Raw genomic sequence first — 13,143 nt, 5'->3', positions numbered from 1 at the left:
CTAGCCCGCACTTGTGCCCCAGCCTTAAGCCTAGCCCGCACTTGTGCCCCGGCCTTAAGCCTAGCCCGCACTTGTGCCCCGGCCTTTAGCCTAGCCCGCACTTGTGCCCCGGCCTTTAGCCTAGCCCGCACTTGTGCCCCGGCCTTTAGCCTAGCCCGCACTTGTGCCCCGGCCTTTAGCCTAGCCCGCACTTGTGCCCCGGCCTTTAGCCTAGCCCGCACTTGTGCCCCGGCCTTTAGCCTAGCCCGCACTTGTGCCCCGGCCTTTAGCCTAGCCCGCACTTGTGCCCCGGCCTTTAGCCTAGCCCGCACTTGTGCCCCGGCCTTTAGCCTAGCCCGCACTTGTGCCCAGGCCTTATGCCCAGCCCGCACTTGTGCCCAGGCCTTAAGCCCAGCCCGCACTTGTGCCCAGGCCTTAAGCCCAGCCCGCACTTGTGCCCAGGCCTTAAGCCCAGCCCGCACTTGTGCCCAGGCCTTAAGCCCAGCCCGCACTTGTGCCCAGGCCTTAAGCCCAGCCCGCACTTGTGCCCGGCCTTAAGCCCAGCCCGCACTTGTGCCCAGGCCTTAAGCCCAGCCCGCACTTGTGCCCAGGCCTTAAGCCCAGCCCGCACTTGTGCCCAGGCCTTAAGCCCAGCCCGCACTTGTGCCCAGGCCTTAAGCCCAGCCCGCACTTGTGCCCCGGCCTTAAGCCCAGCCCGCACTTGTGCCCCGGCCTTAAGCCTAGCACGCACTTGTGCCCAGGCCTTAAGCCCAGCCCGCACTTTTGAGCCCCTTGTATGCTTGTTTGTTTGTTTTTGTCTTCAGCTTCATGTTGGTTATGCACATAGGGCCAGCTTTATGCTCTTCGCTCTTGTCCCGTCTGAATGCACATGCACGACTGTAATTGGGGAAGAAGGCATTACCCATTTACGGAGGACAGACAAGAAGTGCCTGGTCGCTTGGAGCATGGGGTTATGGAGAGGCTCCGCACTGTACAACAAAGGATCTAGTCCTAAATGTCCAAGTACAGAGTAGAGGGGTGAAAGCTAGCTCTTCACCCCGATGGGTGCCTAACCCTTTATGCAAAGAGTTAGCTGTATGCCTTAAGCCTAGCCAGCACTTGTGCCCATGCCTTAAGCCTAGCCAGCACTTGTGCCCCCTTGCCTTGATCCTAGCCAGCACTGCACTTGTGCCCAGGCCTTAAGCCTAGCCTTCACTTGTGCCCAGGCCTTAAGCCTAGCTGGAAATTGTGCCCATGCCTTAAGCCGAGCCAGCACTTGTGCCCCCTGCCTTGATCCTAGCCAGCACTGCACTTGTGCCCCGGCCTTAAGCCTAGCCCGCACTTGTGCCCCGGCCTTAAGCCTAGCCCGCACTTGTGCCCCGGCCTTAAGCCTAGCCCGCACTTGTGCCCCGGCCTTAAGCCTAGCCCGCACTTGTGCCCCGGCCTTAAGCCTAGCCCGCACTTGTGCCCCGGCCTTAAGCCTAGCCCGCACTTGTGCCCCGGCCTTAAGCCTAGCCCGCACTTGTGCCCCGGCCTTAAGCCTAGCCCGCACTTGTGCCCCGGCCTTAAGCCTAGCCCGCACTTGTGCCCCGGCCTTAAGCCTAGCCCGCACTTGTGCCCCGGCCTTAAGCCTAGCCCGCACTTGTGCCCCGGCCTTAAGCCTAGCCCGCACTTGTGCCCCGGCCTTAAGCCCAGCCCGCACTTGTGCCCAGGCCTTAAGCCCAGCCCGCACTTGTGCCCCGGCCTTAAGCCCAGCCCGCACTTGTGCCCCGGCCTTAAGCCCAGCCCGCACTTGTGCCCCGGCCTTAAGCATAGCCCGCACTTGTGCCCAGGCCTTAAGCATAGCCCGCACTTGTGCCCAGGCCTTAAGCATAGCCCGCACTTGTGCCCAGGCCTTAAGCATAGCCCGCACTTGTGCCCCGGCCTTAAGCCTAGCCCGCACTTGTGCCCCGGCCTTAAGCCTAGCCCGCACTTGTGCCCCGGCCTTAAGCCTAGCCCGCACTTGTGCCCCGGCCTTAAGCCTAGCCCGCACTTGTGCCCCTGGCCTTAAGCCTAGCCCGCACTTGTGCCCAGGCCTTAAGCCTAGCCCGCACTTGTGCCCAGGCCTTAAGCCTAGCCCGCACTTGTGCCCCGGCCTTAAGCCTAGCCCGCACTTGTGCCCCGGCCTTAAGCCTAGCCCGCACTTGTGCTCAGGCCTTAAGCCTAGCCCGCACTTGTGCCCAGGCCTTAAGCCTAGCCCGCACTTGTGCCCAGGCCTTAAGCCTAGCCCGCACTTGTGCCCCGGCCTTAAGCCTAGCCCGCACTTGTGCCCCGGCCTTAAGCCTAGCCCGCACTTGTGCCCCGGCCTTAAGCCTAGCCCGCACTTGTGCCCCGGCCTTAAGCCTAGCCCGCACTTGTGCCCCGGCCTTAAGCCTAGCCCGCACTTGTGCCCCGGCCTTAAGCCTAGCCGGCACTTCTGCCCCGGCCTTAAGCCAAGCCCGCACTTGTGCCCCGGCCTTAAGCCTAGCCCGCACTTGTGCCCCGGCCTTAAGCCTAGCCCGCACTTGTGCCCCGGCATTAAGCCTAGCCCGCACTTCTGCCCCGGCCTTAAGCCAAGCCCGCACTTGTGCCCCGGCCTTAAGCCTAGCCCGCACTTGTGCCCCGGCCTTAAGCCTAGCCCGCACTTGTGCCCCGGCCTTAAGCCTAGCCCGCACTTGTGCCCCGGCCTTTAGCCTAGCCCGCACTTGTGCCCCGGCCTTTAGCCTAGCCCGCACTTGTGCCCCGGCCTAAAGCCCAGCCCGCACTTGTGCCCAGGCCTTAAGCCCAGCCCGCACTTGTGCCCAGGCCTTAAGCCCAGTCCGCACTTGTGCCCAGGCCTTAAGCCCAGCCCGCACTTGTGCCCAGGCCTTAAGCCCAGCCCGCACTTGTGCCCAGGCCTTAAGCCCAGCCCGCACTTGTGCCCGGCCTTAAGCCCAGCCCGCACTTGTGCCCAGGCCTTAAGCCCAGCCCGCACTTGTGCCCCGGCCTTAAGCCTAGCCGGCACTTCTGCCCCGGCCTTAAGCCAAGCCCGCACTTGTGCCCCGGCCTTAAGCCTAGCCCGCACTTGTGCCCCGGCCTTAAGCCTAGCCCGCACTTGTGCCCCGGCATTAAGCCTAGCCCGCACTTCTGCCCCGGCCTTAAGCCAAGCCCGCACTTGTGCCCCGGCCTTAAGCCTAGCCCGCACTTGTGCCCCGGCCTTAAGCCTAGCCCGCACTTGTGCCCCGGCCTTAAGCCTAGCCCGCACTTGTGCCCCGGCCTTTAGCCTAGCCCGCACTTGTGCCCCGGCCTTTAGCCTAGCCCGCACTTGTGCCCCGGCCTTTAGCCTAGCCCGCACTTGTGCCCCGGCCTAAAGCCCAGCCCGCACTTGTGCCCAGGCCTTAAGCCCAGCCCGCACTTGTGCCCAGGCCTTAAGCCCAGTCCGCACTTGTGCCCAGGCCTTAAGCCCAGCCCGCACTTGTGCCCAGGCCTTAAGCCCAGCCCGCACTTGTGCCCAGGCCTTAAGCCCAGCCCGCACTTGTGCCCGGCCTTAAGCCCAGCCCGCACTTGTGCCCAGGCCTTAAGCCCAGCCCGCACTTGTGCCCAGGCCTTAAGCCCAGCCCGCACTTGTGCCCAGGACTTAAGCCCAGCTCGCACTTGTGCCCAGGCCTTAAGCCTAGCCTGCACTTGTGCCCAGGCCTTAAGCCTAGCCTGCACTTGTGCCCAGGCCTTAAGCCTAACTGGCAATTGTGCCCATGCCTTAAGCCGAGCAAGCACTTGTGCCCCCTGCCTTGATCCTAGCCAGCACTGCACTTGTGCCCCGGCCTTAAGCCTAGCCCGCACTTGTGCCCCGGCCTTAAGCCTAGCCCGCACTTGTGCCCCGGCCTTAAGCCTAGCCCGCACTTGTGCCATGGACTTAAGCCTAGCCCGCACTTCTGCCCCGGCCTTAAGCCAAGCCCGCACTTGTGCCCCGGCCTTAAGCCTAGCCCGCACTTGTGCCCCGGCCTTAAGCCTAGCCCGCACTTGTGCCCCGGCCTTAAGCCTAGCCCGCACTTGTGCCCCGGCCTTTAGCCTAGCCCGCACTTGTGCCCCGGCCTTTAGCCTAGCCCGCACTTGTGCCCCGGCCTAAAGCCCAGCCCGCACTTGTGCCCAGGCCTTAAGCCCAGCCCGCACTTGTGCCCAGGCCTTAAGCCCAGTCCGCACTTGTGCCCAGGCCTTAAGCCCAGCCCGCACTTGTGCCCAGGCCTTAAGCCCAGCCCGCACTTGTGCCCAGGCCTTAAGCCCAGCCCGCACTTGTGCCCAGGACTTAAGCCCAGCTCGCACTTGTGCCCAGGCCTTAAGCCTAGCCTGCACTTGTGCCCAGGCCTTAAGCCTAGCCTGCACTTGTGCCCAGGCCTTAAGCCTAACTGGCAATTGTGCCCATGCCTTAAGCCGAGCAAGCACTTGTGCCCCCTGCCTTGATCCTAGCCAGCACTGCACTTGTGCCCCGGCCTTAAGCCTAGCCCGCACTTGTGCCCCGGCCTTAAGCCTAGCCCGCACTTGTGCCCCGGCCTTAAGCCTAGCCCGCACTTGTGCCATGGACTTAAGCCTAGCCCGCACTTGTGCCCCGGCCTTAAGCCTAGCCCGCACTTGTGCCCAGGCCATAAGCCTAGCCCGCACTTGTGCCCAGGCCTTAAGCCTAGCCCGCACTTGTGCCCAGGCCTTAAGCCTAGCCCGCACTTGTGCCCCGGCCTTAAGCCTAGCCCGCACTTGTGGCCAGTCCTTAAGCCTAGCCCGCACTTGTGGCCAGGCCTTAAGCCTAGCCCGCACTTGTGCCCCGGCCATAAGCCTAGCCCGCACTTGTGCCCAGGCCTTAAGCCTAGCCCGCACTTGTGCCCCGGCCTTAAGCCTAGCCCGCACTTGTGCCCGGCCTTAAGCCCAGCCCGCACTTGTGCCCAGGCCTTAAGCCCAGCCCGCACTTGTGCCCAGGCCTTAAGCCCAGCCCGCACTTGTGCCCAGGACTTAAGCCCAGCTCGCACTTGTGCCCAGGCCTTAAGCCCAGCCCGCACTTTTGAGCCCCTTGTATGCTTGTTTGTTTGTTTTTGTCTTCAGCTTCATGTTGGTTATGCACATAGGGCCAGCTTTATGCTCTTCGCTCTTGTCCCGTCTGAATGCACATGCACGACTGTAATTGGGGAAGAAGGCATTACCCATTTACGGAGGACAGACAAGAAGTGCCTGGTCGCTTGGAGCATGGGGTTATGGAGAGGCTCCGCACTGTACAACAAGGATCTAGTCCTAAATGTCCAAGTACAGAGTAGAGGGGTGAAAGCTAGCTCTTCACCCCGATGGGTGCCTAACCCTTTATGCAAAGAGTTAGCTGTATGCCTTAAGCCTAGCCAGCACTTGTGCCCATGCCTTAAGCCTAGCCAGCACTTGTGCCCCCTTGCCTTGATCCTAGCCAGCACTGCACTTGTGCCCAGGCCTTAAGCCTAGCCTGCACTTGTGCCCAGGCCTTAAGCCTAGCCTGCACTTGTGCCCAGGCCTTAAGCCTAGCTGGAAATTGTGCCCATGCCTTAAGCCGAGCCAGCACTTGTGCCCCCTGCCTTGATCCTAGCCAGCACTGCACTTGTGCCCCGGCCTTAAGCCTAGCCCGCACTTGTGCCCCGGCCTTAAGCCTAGCCCGCACTTGTGCCCCGGCCTTAAGCCTAGCCCGCACTTGTGCCCCGGCCTTAAGCCTAGCCCGCACTTGTGCCCAGGCCTTAAGCCTAGCCCGCACTTGTGCCCAGGCCTTAAGCCTAGCCCGCACTTGTGCCCCGGCCTTAAGCCTAGCCCGCACTTGTGCCCCGGCCTTAAGCCTAGCTCGCACTAGTGCCCCGGCCTTAAGCCTAGCCCGCACTTGTGCCCAGGCCTTAAGCGTAGCCCGCACTTGTGCCCAGGCCTTATGCCTAGCCCACACTTGTGCCCCGGCCTTAAGCCTAGCCCACACTTGTGCCTCGGCCGTAAGCCTAGCCCGCACTTGTGCCCCGGCCTTAAGCCTAGCCCGCACTTGTGCCCCGGCCTTAAGCCTAGCCTGCACTTGTGCCCCCGGCCTTAAGCCTAGCCCGCACTTGTGCCCAGGCCTTAAGCCTAGCCCGCACTTGTGCCCAGGCCTTAAGCCTAGCCCGCACTTGTGCCCCGGCCTTAAGCCTAGCCCGCACTTGTGCCCCGGCCTTGAGCCTAGCCCGCACTTGTGCCCCGGCCTTGAGCCTAGCCCGCACTTGTGCTCAGGCCTTAAGCCTAGCCCGCACTTGTGCCCAGGCCTTAAGCCTAGCCCGCACTTGTGCCCAGGCCTTAAGCCTAGTCCGCACTTGTGCCCCGGCCTTAAGCCTAGCCCGCACTTGTGCCGCGGCCTTAAGCCTAGCCCGCACTTGTGCCCCGGCCTTAAGCCTAGCCCGCACTTGTGCCCCGGCCTTAGCCTAGCCCGCACTTGTGCCCCGGCCTTAAGCCTAGCCCGCACTTGTGCCCCGGCCTTAAGCCTAGCCCGCACTTGTGCCCCGGCCTTAAGCCTAGCCCGCACTTGTGCCCTGGCCTTAAGCCTAGCCCGCACTTCTGCCCCGGCCTTAAGCCAAGCCCGCACTTGTGCCCCGGCCTTAAGCCTAGCCCGCACTTGTGCCCCGGCCTTAAGCCTAGCCCGCACTTGTGCCCCGGCCTTAAGCCTAGCCCGCACTTGTGCCCCGGCCTTAAGCCTAGCCCGCACTTGTGCCCCGGCCTTAAGCCTAGCCCGCACTTTTGAGCCCCTTGTATGCTTGTTTGTTTGTTTTTGTCTTCAGCTTCATGTTGGTTATGCACATAGGGCCAGCTTTATGCTCTTCGCTCTTGTCCCGTCTGAATGCACATGCACGACTGTAATTGGGGAAGAAGGCATTATCCATTTACGGAGGACAGACAAGAAGTGCCTGGTCGCTTGGAGCATGGGGTTATGGAGAGGCTCCGCACTGTACAACAAAGGATCTAGTCCTAAATTTCCAAGTACAGAGTAGAGGGGTGAAAGCTAGCTCTTCACCCCGATGGGTGCCTAACCCTTTATGCAAAGAGTGCAAAGAGTTAGCTGTATGCCTTAAGCCTAGCCAGCACTTGTGCCCCCTTGCCTTGATCCTAGCCAGCACTGCACTTGTGCCCAGGCCTTAAGCCTAGCCTGCACTTGTGCCCAGGCCTTAAGCCTAGCCTGCACTTGTGCCCAGGCCTTAAGCCTAACTGGCAATTGTGCCCATGCCTTAAGCCGAGCAAGCACTTGTGCCCCCTGCCTTGATCCTAGCCAGCACTGCACTTGTGCCCCGGCCTTAAGCCTAGCCCGCACTTGTGCCCCGGCCTTAAGCCTAGCCCGCACTTGTGCCCCGGCCTTAAGCCTAGCCCGCACTTGTGCCATGGACTTAAGCCTAGCCCGCACTTGTGCCCCGGCCTTAAGCCTAGCCCGCACTTGTGCCCAGGCCATAAGCCTAGCCCGCACTTGTGCCCAGGCCTTAAGCCTAGCCCGCACTTGTGCCCAGGCCTTAAGCCTAGCCCGCACTTGTGCCCCGGCCTTAAGCCTAGCCCGCACTTGTGGCCAGTCCTTAAGCCTAGCCCGCACTTGTGGCCAGGCCTTAAGCCTAGCCCGCACTTGTGCCCCGGCCATAAGCCTAGCCCGCACTTGTGCCCAGGCCTTAAGCCTAGCCCGCACTTGTGCCCCGGCCTTAAGCCTAGCCCGCACTTGTGCCCCGGCCTTAAGCCTAGCCCGCACTTGTGCCACGGACTTAAGCCTAGCCCGCACTTGTGCCCCGACCTTAAGCCTAGCCCGCACTTGTGCCCAGGCCATAAGCCTAGCCCGCACTTGTGCCCAGGCCTTAAGCCTAGCCCGCACTTGTGCCCAGGCCTTAAGCCTAGCCCGCACTTGTGCCCCGGCCTTACGCCTAGCCCGCACTTGTGGCCAGGCCTTAAGCCTAGCCCGCACTTGTGGCCAGGCCTTAAGCCTTGCCCGCACTTGTGCCCCGGCCATAAGCCTAGCCCGCACTTGTGCCCAGGCCTTAAGCCTAGCCCGCACTTGTGCCCTGGCCTTAAGCCTAGCCCGCACTTGTGCATCGGCCTTAAGCCTAGCCCGCACTTGTGGCCAGGCCTTAAGCCTTGCCCGCACTTGTGCCCCGGCCATAAGCCTAGCCCGCACTTGTGCCGCGGCCTTAAGCCTAGCCCGCACTTGTGCCGCGGCCTTAAGCCTAGCCCGCACTTGTGCCCGGGCCTTAAGCCTAGCCCGCACTTGTGCCCCGGCCTTAAGCCTAGCCCGCACTTGTGCCCCGGCCTTAAGCCTAGCCCGCACTTGTGCCCCGGCCTTAAGCCTAGCCCGCACTTGTGCCCCGGCCTTAAGCCTAGCCCGCACTTGTGCCCCGGCCTTAAGCCTAGCCCGCACTTGTGCCCAGGCCTTAAGCCTAGCCCGCACTTGTGCTCCGGCCTTAAGCCTAGCCCGCACTTGTGCCCCGGCCTTAAGCCTAGCCCGCACTTGTGCTCCGGCCTTAAGCCTAGCCCGCACTTGTGCCCCGGCCTTAAGCCTAGCCCGCACTTGTGCCCCGGCCTTAAGCCTAGCCCGCACTTGTGCCCCGGCCTTAAGCCTAGCCCGCACTTGTGCCCCGGCCTTAAGCCTAGCCCGCACTTGTGCCCCGGCCTTAAGCCTAGCCCGCACTTGTGCCCCGGCCTTAAGCCTAGCCCGCACTAGTGCCCAGGCCTTAAGCCTAGCCCGCATTAGTGCCCAGGCCTTAAGCCTAGCCCGCACTTGTGCCCAGGCCTTAAGCCTAGCCCGCACTTGTGCCCAGGCCTTAAGCCTAGCCCGCACTTGTGCCCAGGCCTTAAGCCTAGCCCGCACTTGTGCCCAGGCCTTAAGCCTAGCCCGCACTTGTGCCCAGGCCTTAAGCCTAGCCCGCACTTGTGCCCAGGCCTTAAGCCTAGCCCGCACTTGTGCCCCGGCCTTAAGCCTAGCCCGCACTAGTGCCCCGGCCTTAAGCCTAGACCGCACTAGTGCCCCTGCCTTAAGCCTAGCCCGCACTTGTGCCCAGGCCTTTAGCAAAGCCCGCACTTGTGCCCCGGCCTTATGCCCAGCCGGCACTTGTGCCCAGGCCTTAAGCCCAGCCCGCACTTGTGCCCCGGCCTTAAGCCTAGCCCGCACTTGTGCCCCGGCCTTAAGCCTAGCCCGCACTTGTGCCCAGGCCTTAAGCCTAGCCCGCACTTGTGCCCCGGCCTTAAGCCTAGCCCGCACTTGTGCCCCGGCCTTAAGCCTAGCCCGCACTTGTGCCCAGGCCTTAAGCCTAGCCCGCACTTGTGCCCCGGCCTTAAGCCTAGCCCGCACTTGTGCCCCGGCCTTAAGCCTAGCCCGCACTTGTGCCCCGGCCTTAAGCCTAGCCCGCACTTGTGCCCCGGCCTTAAGCCTAGCCCGCACTTGTGCCCCGGCCTTAAGCCTAGCCCGCACTTGTGCCCCGGCCTTAAGCCTAGCCCGCACTTGTGCCCCGGCCTTAAGCCTAGCCCGCACTTGTGCCCCGGCCTTAAGCCTAGCCCGCACTTGTGCCCCGGCCTTAAGCCTAGCCCGCACTTGTGCCCCGGCCTTAAGCCTAGCCCGCACTTGTGCCCCGGCCTTAAGCCTAGCCCGCACCTGTGCCCCGGCCTTAAGCCTAGCCCGCACCTGTGCCCCGGCCTTAAGCCTAGCCCGCACCTGTGCCCCGGCCTTAAGCCTAGCCCGCACTTGTGCCCCGGTCTTAAGCCTAGCCCGCACTTGTGCCCCGGTCTTAAGCCTAGCCCGCACTTGTGCCCCGGCCTTAAGCCTAGCCCGCACTTGTGCCCCGGCCTTAAGCCTAGCCCGCACTTGTGCCCCGGCCTTAAGCCTAGCCCGCACTTGTGCCCCGGCCTTAAGCCTAGCCCGCACTTGTGCCCCGGCCTTAAGCCTAGCCCGCACTAGTGCCCAGGCCTTAAGCCTAGCCCGCATTAGTGCCCAGGCCTTAAGCCTAGCCCGCACTTGTGCCCAGGCCTTAAGCCTAGCCCGCACTTGTGCCCAGGCCTTAAGCCTAGCCTGCACTTGTGCCCAGGCCTTAAGCATAGCCCGCACTTGTGCCCAGGCCTTAAGCCTAGCCCGCACTTGTGCCCCGGCCTTAAGCCTAGCCCGCACTAGTGCCCCGGCCTTAAGCCTAGCCCGCACTAGTGCCCCGGCCTTAAGCCTAGCCCGCACTTGTGCCCAGGCCTTTAGCAAAGCCCGCACTTGTGCCCCGGCCTTATGCCCAGCCGGCACTTGTGCCCAGGCCTTAAGCCCAGCCCGCACTTGTGCCCAGGCCTTAAGCCCAGCCCGCACTTGTGCCCAGGCCTTAAGCCCAGCCCGCACTTGTGCCCAGGCCTTAAGCCCAGCCCGCACTTGTGCCCAGGCCTTAAGCCCAGCCCGCACTTGTGCCCAGGCCTTAAGCCCAGCCCGCACTTGTGCCCAGGCCTTAAGCCTAGCCCGCACTTGTGCCCAGGCCTTAAGCCCAGCCCGCACTTGTGCCCAGGCCTTAAGCCCAGCCCGCACTTGTGCCCAGGCCTTAAGCCCAGCCCGCACTTGTGCCCAGGCCTTAAGCCCAGCCCGCACTTGTGCCCAGGCCTTAAGCCCAGCCCGCACTTGTGCCCAGGCCTTAAGCCCAGCCCGCACTTGTGCCCAGGCCTTAAGCCCAGCCCGCACTTGTGCCCAGGCCTTAAGCCCAGCCCGCACTTTTGAGCCCCTTGTATGCTTGTTTGTATGTTTTTGTCTTCAGCTTCATGTTGGTTATGCACATAGGGCCAGCTTTATGCTCTTCGCTCTTGTCCCGTCTGAATGCGCATGCACGACTGTAATTGGGGAAGAAGGCATTACCCATTTACGGAGGACAGACAAGAAGTGCCTGGTCGCTTGGAGCATGGGGTTATGGAGAGGCTCCGCACTGTACAACAAAGGATCTAGTCCTAAATGTCCAAGTACAGAGTAGAGGGGTGAAAGCTAGCTCTTCACCCCTATGGGTGCCTAACCCTTTATGCAAAGAGTGCAAAGAGTTAGCTGTATGCCTTAAGCCTAGCCAGCACTTGTGCCCAGGCCTTAAGCCTAGCCCGCTTTTGTGCCCCGGCCTTAAGCCTAGCCCGCACTTGTGCCCCGGCCTTAAGCCTAGCCCGCACTTGTGCCCCGGCCTTAAGCCTAGCCTGCACTTGTGCCCCCGGCCTTAAGCCTTGCCCGCACTTGTGCCACGGACTTAAGCCAAGCCCGCACTTGTGCCCAGGCCTTAAGCCCAGCCCGCACTTGTGCCCAGGCCTTAAGCCCAGCCCGCACTTGTGCCCAGGCCTTAAGCCCAGCCCGCACTTGTGCCCAGGCCTTAAGCCCAGCCCGCACTTGTGCCCATGCCTTAAGCCTAGCCCGCACTTGTGCCCAGGCCTTAAGCCCAGCCCGCACTATTGAGCCCCTTGTATGCTTGTTTGTTTGTTTTTGTCCTCAGCTTCATGTTGGTTATGCACATAGGGCCAGCTTTATGCTCTTCGCTCTTGTCCCGTCTGAATGCGCATGCACGACTGTAATTGGGGAAGAAGGCATTACCCATTTACGGAGGACAGACAAGAAGTGCCTGGTCGCTTGGAGCATGGGGTTATGGAGAGGCTCCGCACTGTACAACAAAGGATCTAGTCCTAAATGTCCAAGTACAGAGTAGAGGGGTGAAAGCTAGCTCTTCACCCCTATGGGTGCCTAACCCTTTATGCAAAGAGTGCAAAGAGTTAGCTGTATGCCTTAAGCCTAGCCCGCACTTGTGCCCAGGCCTTAAGCCCAGCCCGCACTTGTGCCCAGGTCTTAAGCCCAGCCCGCACTTGTGCCCAGGCCTTAAGCCCAGCCCGCACTTGTGCCCAGGCCTTAAGCCCAGCCCGCACTTGTGCCCAGGCCTTAAGCCCAGCCCGCACTTGTGCCCAGGCCTTAAGCCCAGCCCGCACTTGTGCCCAGGCCTTAAGCCCAGCCCGCACTTGTGCCCAGGCCTTAAGCCTAGCCCGCACTTGTGCCCAGGCCTTAAGCCTAGCCCGCACTTGTGCCCAGGCCTTAAGCCTAGCCCGCACTTGTGCCCAGGCCTTAAGCCTAGCCCGCACTTGTGCCCAGGCCTTAAGCCTAGCCCGCACTTGTGCCCCGGCCTTAAGCCTAGCCCGCACTAGTGCCCCGGCCTTAAGCCTAGACCGCACTAGTGCCCCTGCCTTAAGCCTAGCCCGCACTTGTGCCCAGGCCTTTAGCAAAGCCCGCACTTGTGCCCCGGCCTTATGCCCAGCCGGCACTTGTGCCCAGGCCTTAAGCCCAGCCCGCACTTGTGCCCCGGCCTTAAGCCTAGCCCGCACTTGTGCCCCGGCCTTAAGCCTAGCCCGCACTTGTGCCCAGGCCTTAAGCCTAGCCCGCACTTGTGCCCCGGCCTTAAGCCTAGCCCGCACTTGTGCCCCGGCCTTAAGCCTAGCCCGCACTTGTGCCCAGGCCTTAAGCCTAGCCCGCACTTGTGCCCCGGCCTTAAGCCTAGCCCGCACTTGTGCCCCGGCCTTAAGCCTAGCCCGCACTTGTGCCCCGGCCTTAAGCCTAGCCCGCACTTGTGCCCCGGCCTTAAGCCTAGCCCGCACTTGTGCCCCGGCCTTAAGCCTAGCCCGCACTTGTGCCCCGGCCTTAAGCCTAGCCCGCACTTGTGCCCCGGCCTTAAGCCTAGCCCGCACTTGTGCCCCGGCCTTAAGCCTAGCCCGCACTTGTGCCCCGGCCTTAAGCCTAGCCCGCACTTGTGCCCCGGCCTTAAGCCTAGCCCGCACTTGTGCCCCGGCCTTAAGCCTAGCCCGCACCTGTGCCCCGGCCTTAAGCCTAGCCCGCACCTGTGCCCCCTGCCTTGATCCTAGCCAGCACTGCACTTGTGCCCAGGCCTTAAGCCTAGCTGGCACTTGTGCCCCGGCCTTAAGCCTAGCCCGCACTTGTTCCCCGGCCTTAAGCCTAGCCCGCACTTGTGCATCGGCCTTAAGCCTAGCCCGCACTTGTGCCCAGGCCTTATGCCTAGCCCGCACTTGTGCCCCCGGCCTTAAGCCTAGCCCGCACTTGTGCCCCTGGCCTTAAGCCTAGCCCGCACTTGTGCCCAGGCCTTAAGCCTAGCCCGCACTTGTGCCCAGGCCTTAAGCCTAGCCCGCACTAGTGCCCCGGCCTTAAGC

Source organism: Ranitomeya imitator, unplaced genomic scaffold (assembly GCF_032444005.1).
Source record: "Ranitomeya imitator isolate aRanImi1 unplaced genomic scaffold, aRanImi1.pri SCAFFOLD_156, whole genome shotgun sequence".
Classification (NCBI taxonomy): Eukaryota; Metazoa; Chordata; class Amphibia; order Anura; family Dendrobatidae; genus Ranitomeya; species Ranitomeya imitator.
This window is presented reverse-complemented; position numbering follows the sequence as displayed.